Below are 18,644 nucleotides of genomic sequence, written 5' to 3'. Positions count from 1 at the left end.
GAGGATAGGTTAGAAACTTTATTTCTTCTCGCACGTTTTTTAATTGCTTCCATTTTTGAAATTTTTGTATTCCTTTTCATAAGTTATTCGGGATTTAAATGGAAGTAGTTTGGATATGGCGTTTGTCGCCTCAGCCTGAATATCTGTTGGTAATTTACTTATTTCGTTTTGAGCCATTTCTGGCTCCAATTCGATCAGCAATCGACACGAAATAGAATTAAAAAATATTGACTCAAAACCATAGATAAAAGAAAATAATCTACTATTAAGATAGATATGAAACTTAATAGTAAAATTTTGGGTCAAAGCGCCCCTCCGTGTTTTTAGTAGAGACTACGTTTAACCCAGTGCCTTCGCCTTTTCTGCTGTAAATGTTTTTTATGTTTATATTTGAATTCAAAGGATTTATTTTTAAAGTTACACTGGTATATTAGTATATCAGAATAACTTTAATAAAACAAAAATATATAATATATTTTACAATTAATTTTTTTATTTATTTTACAGAGTTTTATGTAAATGATCGTAAGTCGACTGGCTGTCTAATGAATAGACCGAGATTTACAGATTTTAAAGAACGAATACATATCATATATTTTTCTTTTATCTAAGATACATACCTTACCGTTTTTTTGGAAACGCGTGCATTTTTGCAGTTTTGTTAGTTACTTTGCAAGATGCAACACAACAAGAAAACACCATTTTTACAGTTAATAAATAATAAAACTATTTCTGACTACGATATTTAAAATTTAGATAGATAGAAAATTAAAAAACAAACCAGTATTTACAGACGCAGGCCCAAATTCAATAAAAATCAAAATTTTTCCAGCGAAAGTCAGGCTTTTTTCACTGAAAAGGTATTTTTTGATTTATCAGCAATCATTGTCAAGTTGACAATATACAGGGTGTTGTCGAATTAGTCTAAAAAATTATGGTGTGATTCCTCATGTGTTCTTAAAACAATTTTTATATAACCATTGGGTCTAAAGTACTTCCTTTCTGATATACAGGGTTTTAAGAATTAAAAAAAATCGATTTTTTTGCAACATATGTTTCACAACATAAATGGTACACCACTGCTTTTTTAAAGAAAATATATTTTTTTCTTGACTGGCCATCCTTTTTCAACAAAATTGATCTTTTGAGTTTTTCTTGTTCATCAAACGGTTGTGAGAAAAAAATAAATATACTTATTAAGAGTCCGCCTTAATTCGTTTTCTAACGATTTTTATTTTTTAGATTAATTAGGAAACACCCTGTATATGCATATCACAGGCCACCAAATAAACTAGTAACCTCTAAAAATTATTTTTCCTACCACTAGCGACATACCGTGTTTTTAGTATGTACTAAATTATTTTATCCAAATTGCACCATATAAGTTTCCAGGCAATGCTCAAAACTGACAACTAAAGAGACAGCTTTACTTATTTGTCACTTAGTATCAGCACAATATTTTTTCTACTCGTAAATAAATCCCTTCAAATAATAATTTCTGAATATTTTTTAAAACGTAACTAGCTATGGAAAAAATATTGTTTTATACACGATAAAATTGCATTATCGTCTGCCGAAATTAATTCATTCGCGATTTCATCGCTCGTGAATTAATCTTTTCGGTCGACGATAAAATACCATTTTATCGTCTTATATAAAAAATAACTAATTTCTTACTAAATTAATATAAGCTTATAATCGTCTTTGGTTACGCTAACCATAAATAATCATAACTCCCTTGGGACATTATTAACAGGAATTAAGATGCCATAATTCCCCCAACTTTTATAGGTAACAACCATTAAATACAAAAGAGATTTTGAGTTTCTTTTGAGTAATAATATAAAATGAAAATGGATACTCATCAAACTACTCTAATAATGTATTTACATTATTAATGTCACATATAATAAATTTACAAGAGAACAGTTTCATTGACATCCCCTGCTACAATATTTTTCTATCCCAATCACTGAAAGTATTTTTTTATATTCATTTTGGTAAATGGAATCACTTTTAAGTGGTCGTAATGCTTATCATGCTTCTTCAATTTTTTTAAATATTTCCTCCATTATAATGGAAACGTACTCGAACGTTTTTTACTACTTTACTTTACCGACAGTAAACCATTTTCTTTACTGTCGCAAAGCTTTTAAAAGAAGAGAGCATAAAATAACCTATCAAATTGAAGTGTAACTTTTTTTTTACGTTTTACTATGGAACGGGAACTAAAAAATGGTTTCAAAAATGCAAAAAACTGCGTTTGAGTGACTTTGGCGCCCTCTAACTTTGTCCCCGTAGGTTTTAGAGGTTTATTACTTAAAATGAAAATGTAGAGAATTTAGTTCTCTTCGTTTTTTGTCCCATAAAATTTTCTGTGAGACCTACGATTCAGCCAGAAAATCGTATCGAAATTTTTTTTAAGTTTGTCAAAAACGGTAGTGTTTTAGGAGGATAGGAATTTTCAAATTTAAGCTTTTCCAATGAACCATTTACGACTGGCAAAGTATGAGAGCGGGGGTAATATGATGGTAGTTAAAGGTGCCAGATTGACTGTACCACAGACTAACCTAATTTAGTTTGTGACTGTACTAATAAGGAGCTATACTATAAATATAGTCTATAAAATGAATAACTTTGAATTTTGACCGTTATTTTTTACCAACATGGCAATTATAAAATCCCTCTACCCAAAAAGTTACTGATATTCTTTAAAATGAGTGCCTGAACGAATCAGATAGGTAACTCTTTTTACGTTCGTGAAATAGAAAAGGAAAATAATAAAACAAGTGACAGTTCTTCCTCTTCTTGCAAAAATCGACGCGAAATGTCATAATTGACAAAAGCAAAATGTCATCAGCTTTTGACATTTCTAAATATCAGACCAATGCAGTCTCTAATAGAACAGCCTCGGAGCGAGATTTATGACGTCACGCTAGTTAGATACCACGGATTAATAAATATGTTGTAGAATACATGGAAAACATAACTATTCCTCGTATTTTTGGTTTGTATTTTAAAAATTATATAGTTTACATGAAATATACATAATATACAGTTAATAAATACAATATATATACCTATTTATAGTAATAAATACTTTGGCAAATAAACTATGAACCATACAAATGCAGCAAATGTTTTACAATATACAAATAATGAATAGCTCTACATAAGATAATGGGTAAAATGTAAAATATATTTTAAATTTTGGGGTTTGAAAATCGATCTAATTTAACAAAAAACATTCAATATCTACTAATAGTGATGTATTATTATTTGCATTCACAAAATTTATATATATATTTTGAAAGCATCAATGTTATCGAAAAATTTTATTTGCAAATAATACAATATCATAGAAAAAAAAGGCGTCAGCGATGGCTATGAAATAAAGATCGCTGTCTTTTTATATGTAAAATTATTCTAAAATTTTTGATTTTCTTGTGATTTAGGTTCGGGAAAAACGCTAATTAAATTTTCATTATTTTTTTTGGTTTAAAAAAAAAGTTATAGCTAACGTTTATAGCCTTCATCAGTGTTGTGTCATATGAAAAAAATAGTGTCGAATATAATCCAAAAAATTACATATACGAGGAATAATTATGTTTTCCATGTATTCTACAACATATTTATTAATCCCTAGTATCTAACTAGCGTGACGTCATAAATCTCGCTCCGTGGCTGTTCTATTAGAGACGGCATTGCATCAGCATAGCCGCAAGTTGCTAACTTAATAAAATTAACAATAGGAAAGCCCGCGGTAACTGTCAAATTCAAAGTTATTCGTTTCACAGACTATATTTAACATTTTAGTTTAAAGAAAGTTAATTAAATTCGCCTGTATATGTATAAAAGAAACTGATAATTAATAAAATTAATAGTCTTAAGTACGTCATTTATTTTAATAAGCATACTGCATTATAAAATATGACGCCTATAAGGAAATTATTACCGGCAATGTTTAAATTTCATTATCCATTATTGTAGTTAATTGAGAAGTGATAACTACTTTCTAATATCAATTAATTTTTGTACATATTCGTTGTTACATCTTTGGATACGATGTTAAATTACTCTGTATATTAGAGCTAAAAATTTAGAGACACTTGACTGTCATTTGCATTGAGGAGATTTGTTTAAAAAACCCTGAACATGTTTAGAATTGATGTCGTCACAAACTTGCGTTGGGAATTTACAATATGTACCTTCAAAAACATGGCACTTCTGTATTACTTCTTAGCTGCTCTATGCCTTATCTATATATTATATATATATATATATATATATATATATATATATATATATATATATATATATATATATATATATATATATATATATATATATATATATATATATATATATATAAATATATATATATATATATATATAACAGGATTTGGTTTAAGTATTTAACACTCATTTCCAACTACAGCATATTGCTGCCCTCCCGTTACCCTACGCCACACATCTCGATTTAGAGCGTCATCAGCTTCTAGGTTACGAGCTTCCATTGCTTGTTCCACTTGTGCCACCTGTTCTCCGGCATACGCAGAACATGTCCAAACCATTTTAAGCTGGATTTTTCGATTCGATCCAGTACTGTCTCCTCCGATGCATTCATGATACGCCTGACCTCGATGTTTGTTTTTTTTCCATCCTAGATATACCTGCACTTCTTCTAAGGTAGTCCATTTCAACAACTTGGATTTTGCGTTTCGCGTCTGCACTCAGAGTCCACAGCTCTGAACCATAGCAAAGAACTGACTCCACCAATGTTCTTCCAAGTCTCTTTTTAGTTGTTGCAGATACGTTTCGGTCCCACCAGAGGCTGTTAAGACATCCAATAACTTGTTTGCTCTTCTGAATTCGGGTTTGTATTTCTTCTTTGCCCAAACCCTCGTTGTTGATAGTAGCACCCAGGTATTTAAATTTGTCTACTTGTTGAATCTGGACGTTATCATTAATGAAGACTTCAAAACAAGTGTTGGAATTGACAGCTAAGTATTCGGTCTTCTTTAGACTAACCTGAAGTCCCCATTTGTTGTATACTTGATAAAGCCTCTTAGTCATGAACTCTAGATCGTATGAGTCCTGCGCAATCACGACCTGATCGTCTGCAAAGCTCAGGGTAAATAGTGTGTTGTCCCCAATGGGTATTCCCATACCTTGATATTTCGTCTTCCATTCCCTAAGGGCTAATTCGACGTAAGCGTTGAAGATCAGAGGAGATAAGCTGCATCCTTGTCGCAACCCTTTTGTGGTGTTAATTGGATTAGATAGCCTGTGTCCTATCTTAACGTACGATTCATTTTCTTTATATAGCTATTTTATTATCTTAAGCAAAGGTCTATCTACTTCTAAGATATTCAATACTTCCCATATCTTGCTGCGGGGAATAGAGTCGTACGCTTTCTCCAAATCAATAAATGCTAGATGGACTTCTTGATCTACTGCTATCTTTTTTTCCATCACTGCTGCAGGACAAAAAGGTTATCTGTGCAAGATTTCCCCGGTGTGAATCCGCTTTGGTCTTCCGAGATTTTGTCACCAATACTGTCCCTGAGCCTACCCTGTAGCACCTTTCCAAAAAGTCTGCTGACCGAACTGTTAATGCTTAGGCCTCTATAACAAGTGGGGTCGTTACGATTTCCCTTTTTAAAGATGGACACTATATGAGCCACTCGCCATTCTCGGGGTAGTTTACTTTGCAGGCAACACTGGTTAAATAGCTCTGCCAGACGCCAGCGCAGTCTTTGGGTTCCACACTTTAACAATTCGGCTACAATATTACCAGGACCTGGTGACCGTCCATTTTTCATTCATGTCTATGCCTTATCTATTAATCTAAATATCACAGCTGAGTAAATACAATTTTGTGTATGTCAAAACACATAACCTAAAAAAATGTCGTCAACATCTGAATTCCATTCAACAGCTTCAATATTACACATGGCCCTTAAGGGTAATTTTTACCTACTAAAATGTCCGAATTGCTATATATTTCATTTTAAATATGGCCCTTCAAGGCATTTCTCTCACCATTCCTTTAAACGGTTTGTTGATTTTATAAACTTCCAACGGCATTAAGGGACTTTTTTGTTATGAATATCCTCACCTAATTCTAAACACGTGTTTTAGGTGCATATGGTTTGGCGAGGGGATAGAATCAATAGGTTGGAAAAGCACTTGTTCTGAGCACATACATAAAGAAAATAATGAAAAAAATATACAGGGTGTTTCCAGTTCGACTGTCACCATTGGGGCCTAGGAAACGGTAAGGGATACAGGGTGATCATTAGATTTGTAAGAGCATTGGCTCTATTACAAATCTAATGATCGAAAAAAGGTTACTCAACCAAAAAATACCAAGAAAACTAAAAGAGTGAATATTGAAAGACACTATGGTATGTGAAACAACAGCCGAAGAGGAGTAACTAGAAATGAGAAGTATTTGCTTTATGTGTTATTACAAAATAAAAACAAACATCGAGTATCTCTGTACTCTGTAGAGTTTTTAAAAACCCATTTGTCTCTACACTGTTCAATAAAAATAGGTTTAAACTCCTGCGAGCATAAAAATATGTAAAAATATTATTTTTTATGTCTACCTTGTATTTTTGTTTAAATTACGTTTGATTCCGATTCACAATTATTATCGTTTCTATTATTTGTGTTTCAAAAAACATATGCCATCTTTCGTGGGGAGATTCCTCACGTAAAAATGGACTTCGCGACTTATTTTTCATATCAACATAGGTCCGATTCTGCCTTGTTTCGTAAATACAGGGTGTTAAAGTCTTAATAATCTTTCGATTTATTATAATTTTCTTCCAAACACTTTTAGCGTTTCGAATAAAATTTTGAGGGTAAACGTTACTATAAATGATTCTGCTTTGTTTCGTAGCAGGTTGTTAAGTCTAAATGTAAAATGCGGCATATTTTAAAGCTGAAAGAGTGTCGACATATTCACCAGGGACGTGCAAATGGGTTATCACTGGAATATTTTTCTAAAAAAAAACATGTACGCCACTGACTTTTTTTTCTCTTATTAGCGAAATAGTGTAAGCAGTTTAATGCCGATTAAAAGTTGTCTCTTGGTATTTTGTCGAGTTCGGCTTCCTTGATGAGATAAACGCAATTTTATTAATTTGTCTTGATCCAAGTCTAATATAAACAAGGCTAATAGCAACCTTTAAAAAAATGTAATATCATTAACTTGTGAAAGTTTTAAATAATAACTCATTGATTCCTCATCAAAAAATATGAAAAAAAGTTCCTATAAATATGGGTATGGAAATGCATAGTTTTACAGTTACAGGATGTTAAAACTTTTTAAAATTAATTTTTTGTAATTATCTTAAATATATTTATTTTTTTATTTGAAATTGCTGTAGGTTGGACTAATAGTAATAATAAGTAATAGTAATAATATTTAATGATAAATTAGGTAAAATATATAATTTATTAATTTTATTTGAGATATAATTTTTATGTTAATTCTATTAATTGTGATTAATAAAATTGCGTTTATCTCATCAAGGATGCATTAAACGGCCTACACAATTTTGATATCAAAAGAAAAAAGTCAGTGGCGCACATGTTTTTTTTGAAAAATATTTCAGTGATAATAATCCATATGCACGTAATTGATGAATTTATCGATACTTTTTTAGCATTATAATATCTAGCACTTTTAGTAACTTTTACCCTCAAAATTACATTCGAATCACTAAAAATACTTGGAAGAAAAGTATAATAAATCGAAAGATTATTAAGACTTTAACACCCTGTAGATACGAAACAAAGCAGAATCGGACCTATGTTGATACGAAAAATAAATCTTATTTTTACGTGAGGAATCTCCCCACGAGAGATGGCACATGTTTTTGAAACATCCTGTATATTTTTAACTAACTCATGTAAACCCATAAAGGTATAGAGAGATACCTACAAAAACATTTTATTTTCTATTAAATTATTTAATTTAATAGAGGTGTCTACCAGACTACTCTGTAACGATTAAAGAAAAATTATTCAATGTAGCTGCTAAGGGTTAACTGATTAAATACTATCTAAATCCTATCTCCCTATTCGAACGATTTTCTATAATGTATCCTTTCTCTTTTTAAACTACTCCCTTGTCCTATTTTCTAACATCTGTTTTCAGCAAACGAAAAACAGCACAAAAAACGAGAACACCGCTCTATCGCGAAGGAAGATTGAACAAGCTAGACAAACCGAAAACACTTGTTTTACTTTTTTCACGGCCCACGGCCTCTCTGTTTTTCTCTTGTCTTCAAACACTCGTGTTCACGATACCCAACTGCAGCGGACCAGACAAATCTCTTTCTCCGGACTCAGAGAGATAAGTAAACATAGATATTTTTGATAAATTCATATTGAGACTTGATTGAGACCTACTTTATTGCTGGCTGTATTTAGTTCGTTAATTTGTGCATGTAGTTCTTCAGGACTATTGGTAATTAAGACTAATCTTATCAGCGAATCTTAGATGGTTAAGATCTCTCCATCTAGTTTTATTCCTTTCTTAGTCCAGTCTAGTTGACGGAAGATTTTTTCTAGTGATGCTGTTTTCTAGTGATTTCGGTAACTTACAAATCTCACACAGCAAGACTTTTCACAACTTTAGTCTTTAACTAAACAATATTTTCTTTCAAAAAAGCGGATTTATTTACAAAAACATAACAGAGCAACAGGTCAACGAACGTAAATCATATGGCTAAACGTGTATCGATCGATCTGAAACCAAGGTTGCCAGATTTCCTTCTTCACGGCTTGTTAAGTAGAGTCGGGTTGTGGCAAAAGTTTCTATAAAGGCCGAGAGTTTCTATATTTTTTACTATATTTGTAACAAAATACATTCTGAATAGAATGACATATTATGTCAAATTTTAACTATTCAGTTTACGATGCTCTGTTAGTAGACCCGTTGTAGGAATATTAGTTACTTATATCTTGGAGTGACTCTGAGTTTACTTATTTCTCTGACGAACTATACTTGGTCGCGAGATCAAGGTTCGCTTGGTCGAGTGTGGAACTGCACTTGACTTACGCCCTTAAGGTTCCGTTTCCTTGGCTTTTTTCCTATCTCTGAATAAGATCTGGTACAATTATTTACGTAGTTATCTGACAAGGGGAGTCTTGTGGTCTGTTTATGGAGTGCAGTTATATACAGAGTGGCAGTGATATATAATTTATATGGTGTTGTAACAAATTGCTCGCTATTTTATGGTAAATGCTGAAGCTCTGCAAACCTTAATCAAGCCTTAATCAAAGCACATGTGTTTTGAATTTAATGTGGCTTAACACGACAGGATCGGGCTAAATCTTAGGCAGATTTCTGAATAAAATATATATTTCCTTCGGCCACACACCCGCTTTACCCGACCCCTGAGTACAGCGTAATAGACTCTTACTTTTAAGTACCTGATACTACTAAAATGAGTATTAAGATACAGGCACAGTTTGAAGAATATAAATATATCAGTTGACCCACTCTAAGGAATTCTATTGTTATTTTGACTTCAAAGGCGGCCCGTGACCTTCGAGGTGACAAAAAATTTGTACGTTTACCGGGTGCAGCGGAAGTGCTATTTATCAGTCAGGACGCTGGCCGTATACGAGGGATCAACTAAAAATACTAAGACATTTATGGGTTACTACGGTTATGATATTGTTCTGGTGTATAATTTGCATATCTGTGGGATCCTATAAATCCTAAGGCACTTTTCCAGGCTCCACACCTACAAGTTATTTTCCTTATCAGACTCTACTTATACATATTATTGTGAATACATTAATATTAAAATATTAGATATATTATTTTATCCTAATTCTTTGGAATATGGAATTATCAATAGGGTAATTATTATTAATAATTATTATGGAAACCCCATATGAAAAATGCATACTAAATAAATATAATAAGTTAATTTTTTTAATACATATATAATAATAACTTGCATATTTCTTAAATTATAGCATGTTTTGCTTTATAGATGTTTGCATTTTACTTTAATTACCTACCCGGAAAGCCCAAATTTTATCGTAAGGTAATAAAAGTACCTTTGCATACAACTTGTGTTGCCATTGTCAATTTTTTTGGAATTTTTTCTAAATTTTATGATTATCATGAACAGTAATTATGACTGTTAGTAGTTAATTGTGTAATAAATTTTACTATTCGATAAAATTTAGTAAAAACTGAAAAACATAATTAACAATGGCAAGACAAGTTGTATCCAAGTACTTTTTATTACCTTTTGATAAAAAGGTAGATAATTCAAGTTAAATCTAAACAGCTAAAAAGCAAAACATGCTATAACTTAAGAAATATGCAATTATAATTTATTACAGTATTTACTACTAATTGAAGAGCACACGGGAAAAATAATTGAAAGTACCAAAAAGCTACACCTTTTGGTACCTAAATAAACGGGAATATTGATAACGGCCATATAGAAACAGGCATTTAAAAATGGGGAAAACGATATAAACTCGGATATAAAAGTCCATGCGTAATTTGAATTTAAAAAAAACGGTTTCCTGAACATTTATCATTTCTGAATACTCATCGTTTTTCCCATGTGCTCGTCAATTGTTATATTTGCTGTTACATAAAATTTAGTAAAAACTCTAAAAAACTTGTCAATAGCAGAACAAGTTGTATGCACGTATTTTTATTACCAACGATAAAATTTGTACTTTCCAGGTAGGTAGTTAAAGTTAAATACAAACATCTAAAAAGTAAAACATGCTATTTAAAAAAATGCAAATATCTTAAAAAATTATTTAATATGCACTTTGCAAACCGGTAAATACTGCAAAATCCAAAACATAATAGTAAAGTATCTACTACTACTCTAAAATATCTACTAAAATAATAAAATAATTGTTAAAAATAAATATTTTGTGCATATTTCGAGTAAAATCTTTTCTTAATTTATTTGTATATTTTTAAAACAATTTATTCATAGTTAGGTTTCCATAATTATAATATACTTAATATGTCTAATACTTTAATTATTATATACTTAATATCCTATACTATACAAACACATACCTTCCTTCATCTTTTGGGCACCTAAAGAACGATATATATTGTCTGTCATTCTACTTTCACAACCATCCGCTGCATAAATATTTCTAGTAGACATTTTATTCACAATTCGAACAAAACAACTAAAACACTATTTTTGGTTCACCCTATGCGTCGGACCGAAAACAAAACTAAAATAAACTTGGAACGCTGTGTACACGTCGAGCAACGGATGTAGACTGGCTCAAGTCTACTAGACAGGCGGGGAGCGGCGGGAGGAATTTTGATACGGGCGAAGAGTGGGTCAACTGATATATTTATATTCTTTAAACTGTGATACAGGTTTAGGTGTTCATGACCATTTCTGTAAATACGTATGTTAAAAATACACTACCAAATTCTATCCTCTCTATTATATCTCACAATATATTTATTATTCTTATCTTTAACATAGTTAAATATTCTTATTAATATGTTGATAAAACGTTTAAAATTCAAAAATAATATACTTATACTTTTTATTACATCATTACTTATATTTTACACGCAGTAGTAAAACCTTTAACATCTGTTGCTCGATATTAATTAGCGAATAATAAAAACCCGTCCGCCATATTAATTAACGAGCTCGGCGATTAGAAATTTTAAAAACCATAAATCAATTTATAAAGATTTTTATAACGGATCGTTGATTGCCAAGGTCATTTAGAAAATTGAGTATTTACGATTCGTTTATTATACAGTGGACAGCAATAAATGTACTAAACAATGTCTATAATATTTGTAAACTGTATGGGAGATCTTACAAGATTATATATGGATGAATTAATCACCTTGTAGGTCTATCGTGTCCCTAGATCATAACCTATGATCTAGGATCCATTAGATGAAGTCATACTTCTGTATATATTTTATTGTTTGTTTTTAATTTTTACTTTGTGTTGTTACTTATGCTATGTTATGCTTATTAAAATCAAAGAAGCGACTTACAAAGCCACAAAGATATTGACAGTACCCATTTGTGTGTGTTAATAAACTTGTCGGAAAATTGAATAATTTCATTTATTACACCAAATAAAAAATAACATCTTGTGCAGGTATTAGCACATTCTATATCTGACCAATACACAGGACCTGTCATTTCGCATTATCATGTCAATTTACTTGAACAATTTCCGTCCTATTGTACTCGCTTTGTGAGATGTCTACATTAGATATTCTCCGCTGTGTTGGAGATCAAAGAAATTGAAACAGATGTATCCATACGCGTGCAAGACCTTTTAACTTGACTTCTTCCAAATAAACGATTGCAAATATACAGGATAGGCAACTTTTTGTCTGGCCAACTTAACTAGAGACTTAAATAGACATAATATGTTTAAAATAATTTACTTGTCTACTGTTATAGTAAAAATATTGTCCATCCTGTAGATATTAATCAGTTTCAAACTGTTTAGTCGACATTAAATAAACTTGTTAATTTATCGAATTTCGTGTAATTGCATTTTTACATACTTTCGAAAAATTGTACATACATATTTGTTGTATAATTATTGTTAATAATTTTGATAACAAAGAATGTAATGACGCTCAAAAGGAGGGGCCAGAATAATTGACCCTAAGCGAAGAATTTGTTTATCATTGAGAATATAAATGTAATTTGAAGTAATTATGTTTATTTGCGTTAATATTGCTCGATTTTTTTATTGGTTGTGTATGTATTAGATAATTACACATAACGGTATAGCTAGGTAATTATTTCTATATATGTAATTATAATAATTATATTTTTTTTGCATGATATTTTTTTAGTTTTTTGGGTTACTTAAAAGTACTAGATAATAATAAGCCTACACAAAACAATATTTGACATAAATGGCAAACATCGAATTTTTGCTGCTTGACAAATTTGCTAAAAATACAGATCATGAAAAATTATTGATCAAGATATACAGGGTGGTCCGAACTGTATTCCGGAAACTTCGGCAGCATATTCTGCAGATAAAAATAAGGAAAAAAGTTCATATAATTGTTTGTCCAAAATTGCTTAGTTTCGGAGATACAGGGTGTAGAAGTTTCATTTTTATTTCGATTTTTTCCAAATAATTTCTGCAGTAACGTCAATATTTGGATAAAAATTGGTGTTTGGTGTGGACAGGTGTTGGTCTCTATTAATAGAGGGCGCCACCTACATTTTCGTTCCGTACCTGTATAAAACTACTGAGCAAAAAATATTATGTATATTTTTTACAACGTTTTTTTACGTTTTTTTACGTAAAAAATGTCTCTTGGTAAAAATCGCTACGAGTATTGGTTATCGAGATATTTGGAATTGAAATTATCAATACCTGTCATCATTGACATAAATTAAACATGTTGACTAAATAGTTATCAGACTGAGATCACAAATTTGAAAGTTTTTGTGCCAAAAGTTCAACAGAAACTGTTTTATCATCATTTTGGCTGAAAAATTTATGATTAATTTTAAAAAAAATTCCCAAATTTATTATTTCAGTGAAATTATCTACTCATCGTGTTTATTTTTCGTCAATCATGGCATGTATTGACTATTTCCATTCTAAATATCTTGAGACATTTTTTTTACGTAAAAAACGTTGTACATCTATATTTTTTCCCTCGGTAGTTTTATACAGGCACGGACAAAAAGTTATTACGCTTCAAAACAGTTAAAACACATGTAGGCGGCGCCCTCTACCAGTAGAAGTCATATTGACATCAAAATCAAATTTCTCATGTCAAAAAACTTCTAGACACCAATTTTCATTCAAATATTGACGTTACTTTAAAAACTATTTGGAAAAAATCGAAATAAAAATGAAATTTCTACACCCTGTACCTCTGAAATTAAGCATTTTAGGACATACATTTATACGAACTTTTTTACTTATTTTTATCTGCAGAATATGCTGCCGAGGTTCCCGGTATACAGTTCGGACCACCCTGTATATAACTGAAATAAAAATACAATCATATAATGCTAAACTGATTCTGTCAAAAATGTTTTAAAATACTACTTGAAAAAACACACCTTTTTTTAAGACACAATTTCTTATATAATTTAATTTTCGTTTTACTTTTATTAAGAGTTTCTGAAAATTTAAAGTGTACTTTGAAAGACAGAAGCATCATCTCCTGAAATCGGTGGTATCATCTTACATTATCTCATTAGGCTTCTTAAATGCGGATAATGCCATCCTGTATGGCTTTTAAAATAAACCATTCAACGGGGCTTATGGCACTTTTTCTCTTTTTCAGATGGCTCTGTAATCCGAAACTTAATAAACATATTTAAGTTGTTGATAACACTGTTCGTTACTAACCATATACGACACATTTATTTTGAAAAGTGTAGTTTTAATTGACAGCTACCGCATCAGATTTTTAGCGATGGAACCCTGAACTAAAATCACTTTAATGTTTTTAAGTAATAGTTATTTTTTATACAAGACGATAAAATGGTATTTTATCGTCTGACTGAAAAGATTAATTTCGGGAGACGATAATGCAATTTTATCGTCGTGTATAACGTCGTGTTACGTTTTAAAAAATATTCAGAAATTATTATTTCAAGGAATTTATTACGAGTAGAAAAAATATTGTGCTGGATTGGCGTTGGTTTCTATGTAATTTGGCAAATAAATAAAGCTGTCTCTTTAGTTGTCAGTTTTGAGTCAATATTTTTTAATTCTCTTTCGTGTCGATTGCTGATTGAATTGGAGCCAGAAATGGCTCAAAATGAAATAAGTAAATTACCAACAGATATTCAGGCTAAGGCGACAAATGCCCTATCCAAACTACTTCCATTTAAATCCTGAATAACTTATGAAAAGGAATAAAAATTTTTTCAAAAATGGAAGCAATTAAAAACGTGCGAGAAGAAATAAAGTTTTTAACCTATCCTCGCTGTCAAAGTGTCATTTAATCTACCCTTGCGGTTAAAGTACTATTTTATCTACTATTTTTGATAGATGGCAATTGCTATGAAAAAAAATTATTAAACGCTGGGTAACATAGTGATGATATCAATGTAAAAAAATCTAAAACACATCCCGTGAAAAATCCAAATTTATTATAATTTTATTATAATATAACATATACAGGCTGTCCTATTATTCAAAGCACGTAGGCAGGTATTATTTTACAATCTTTTAACAACACACCTTTAAATATATTTAAGAAATTTGCAAAATAAACTAACACAAATCTGAATAAATTTGTCTTCCAATAAATCGTAATACTTCTCAGGCATTTTAATTTTAGTTTTATAAATAGTGTATTAGCCGTTTTTATACAGAGTTGTTCACCACATACGACACGGAGTATTGTAGCTAAACGATGAGATTTTTACAAATTGTAAGTTTTGGGTTCGATGAAGGACTATTAGAGGTACAATTTAAAAATAATTTTACAAGATACAGAGTGTCCCAAATAAGTAAAAAATATCAAAGTTGTATTTTTTTAAATGGAACACCCTGTATATTATTACATTTTAGTTTCTACGATTAAAATAATGGTAAATTTGATTAAGGTTTATTACACTTAAACCTTACCTTTTTGAAATATTTTCAATTTAGTGAAATTGCAGTAAAAATTTAAGGCATTTCTCCAAAGGTATCAAAGTTTTTAATACTAAATATTTACTGAAGTTTATTTACTGATCAGTTATTGTGTTGCAATAATAAAAATAATACTACCTTATACAGAGTGTCTAAAAATTTATTTTAAATAATTATTAGCTTCAAACGGCAATAACTTGTTTAATTTAAATGGAACACCCTGTATATTTTACGAGAATCAGATGCAAATTTTTAGGCACTCTGTATAAGGTAGTATTATTTTTATTATTGCAACACAATAACTGATCAATAAATAAACTTCATTAAATATTTAGTATTAAAAACATTGATACCCTTGGAGAAATGAAGCTTTAAAATTTTTACTGCAATTTCACAAAATTGAAAATATTTCAAAAACGGTAAGGTTTAAGTATAATAAACCTTAATCAAATTTACCTTTATTTTAATCGTAGAAACTAAAAATGTAATAATATACAGGGTGTTCCATTTAAAAAAATACAACTTTGATATTTTTTATTTATTTGGGACACTCTGTATCTTGTAAAAATATTTTTAAATTGTAGCTGTAATAGTCTTCAACGAACCCCAAACTTACAATTTGTAAAAATCTAAGAGTTTAGCTACAATACTCCGCGTCGTATGTGGTGAACAACCCTGTATAATATAAATGCAAATAAATTTTAAATTATAATAAATGTTAATATTCTAGTACTACCAATTAATATTTCATTAAACTAATATTAATTAAAATCGTTGCAGCAGTTAATAAATTTATACGCTGCTAACTTGTTTATTTTATTAATTTATTATAGGAAATATAATGAGAATGTGGTAAAAAGACTATCTATATATTAATATTAACTTACACATTTACGGTTAATCTGATATCTGTAGATCAACAGTGTTTTTAATGCTTAGGAATATAAATTCTAATTACAATTACATTTTAATTAGTTCTAATCATTAGTAAGGTTGGTGTTCTTGATGTACAACTATTTATTACTGCTTCTGCATAGGTAGGTATATTATTTTATAAGAATATTTCACAGAGCTCTTTAATACTACTTAAAAAAATAATAATATCTAAATGCAAAAATATCTTATTTGCTGAATATTCTATGAGTACAATAAAATTATACAAAGAAAATAATGGTACTTACAGAAAATTATTACTTAAAAACAATGTAAACACGAACTGTTATTTCTTAAGTACGAACGTTAGATGTGTAATTATTTAAACATGTGTGTGGTTAAAGGACATCAGCTTGTCATATTTTATTAAAGAATTACTCATTTGACATTTATTACTGTTTCGTGTCTAACGACTTAACTCTTCTGCTTGAAATATTATTTTATTAGATAATTGTACTGTAGGAAACTACTAATTAAAAAAAGTCATATTTTAATAATGTTAATATAAAAATACTTTATTTTTTACTGAATTATACTCTGTTTTTTTCTCAGGTAAGATTTCGACAGACGATGACAGAAAAAAAGCAGATGACTTCCATACCAATCCATTGCGTATGAACTCGACTTAAGATTTTTGAGAGTTGTCAAACTCTTGCCAATTATAGGTTATAATTTGTGTCAAATAGAAATGATAAATATTTTGCATTTTGCATTTTCGACTGTGTTCCCAAGTAGCATTTTCACGACTTCCGACCACATGTTTACTAAACACAACGTTGGATTAGTTACAAAAAATAGTTAGGTAGGGGGGTATTAAAATAAATTTAAACGTTTTTATAACGTTATGCCGACGTTGGACTAGTACTACAGCAAAGTAGAAGCTTCTGCGACGTCGAATAAACGTTGTCTGGTAACCTTTTTTGCTTAAGTGATCTTTAGGTGATTCGGACAACGTAGTTACAACGTTGAACAATATAGAGTTTACCGACGTCAGTTTCAGGACCTATTCCAACGTTATGCAAACGTCGTCTGTTTTACTAATTCCAACGTTGTTTAGATTTCCTTATTCTTACGTTGGTAGGACGTCGAGTCACTACCTTTTTGCAACTGTATTGAACCATAACCTTAAATCTTAAATTTTCACTTCATTGTTCTGTTCAGTCAGACAGTTCAGTGCTTTGTTTTTATAAAAAAACTTAATTAAAATGGGACATAAGAAAGGTACATATAAAACTAAATTTAAATATACATCGACATATATTACCGATGTTTATCCACTCCCTCGTTTATTTAGATTATAGAGGGCGGCACAAGCTGGACTCTAGGATGACTAAATTAGGCAATCTTGCGACTAGTATACTACCTGTTAAGGCCGAACTGCGACTTTATTAGTCCAGTAAGCGACTACTCGAACTACTCCATCTTAATTCCAAAACAACAAAGTGAAAGCCGCCATGTTGTTAAATAAGAAAATGTTTCGTTCCTAAAATAGCAATTCCTGCTTTTTGAATACATTAACTTGAAATATTTGACCCTAAAAACACGCGGAAACAATTTTTTCGACTGCGAATAAATTATTCTCATTTTACTAAAAAAAATTCAAGAAAATTTTTAAAATTTCTTTAATTTTAAGGCCGATTAGTATTTTTCAAAGTAGAAACAATACATTTATCAATAAAGTTGTTTGCGTTTAACTTTTTTGCCTTGGATAACGAGTTACAGAGTCGGTTAAAGTGTTTCAATAATTATGATCTTCAAACATCCTCCACACTTAAATACTTTTGTTTTGTTTTCCTTCACTGCCATCTGACATATGTCTAACTAAATCATAAAAATAATATTTTTACTATAATTATCCCAATTTAGGATAAAACGCGACTTAGACGCCATATTAGTTTTGTATTTCTGTGAATTAGGATTTTAAACAACGTTGCAGTTTGTACTAAATTAGGCTGCTAGCCAACGTCGGTATCCAACGTCGTTTCGACCCAAAAATTATTCTCCAAACTAGTGCAGACTAGGGTTGGCACGAGGTTGTGCCGACGTTGCGCCCCGACGTTTGGTCGCGT

General features: G+C 30.5%; 1 protein-coding gene across 3 annotated transcripts in view; it reads right to left on the bottom strand.

The window, feature by feature from the left end:
* Positions 1 to 18,644, bottom strand: part of LOC115888857 (protein sickie) — a 388,604-nt gene that overhangs the window by 67,730 nt on the left and 302,230 nt on the right. The gene's annotated exons all lie outside the window — the stretch shown is intronic.

Source organism: Sitophilus oryzae, unplaced genomic scaffold (genome assembly GCF_002938485.1).
Source record: "Sitophilus oryzae breed Bouriz unplaced genomic scaffold, Soryzae_2.0 scaffold_808_pilon_pilon, whole genome shotgun sequence".
Classification (NCBI taxonomy): domain Eukaryota; kingdom Metazoa; phylum Arthropoda; class Insecta; order Coleoptera; family Curculionidae; genus Sitophilus; species Sitophilus oryzae.
The sequence above is the reverse complement of the archived record's forward strand: the minus strand, read 5'-3'. Positions and strand labels throughout refer to the sequence as shown.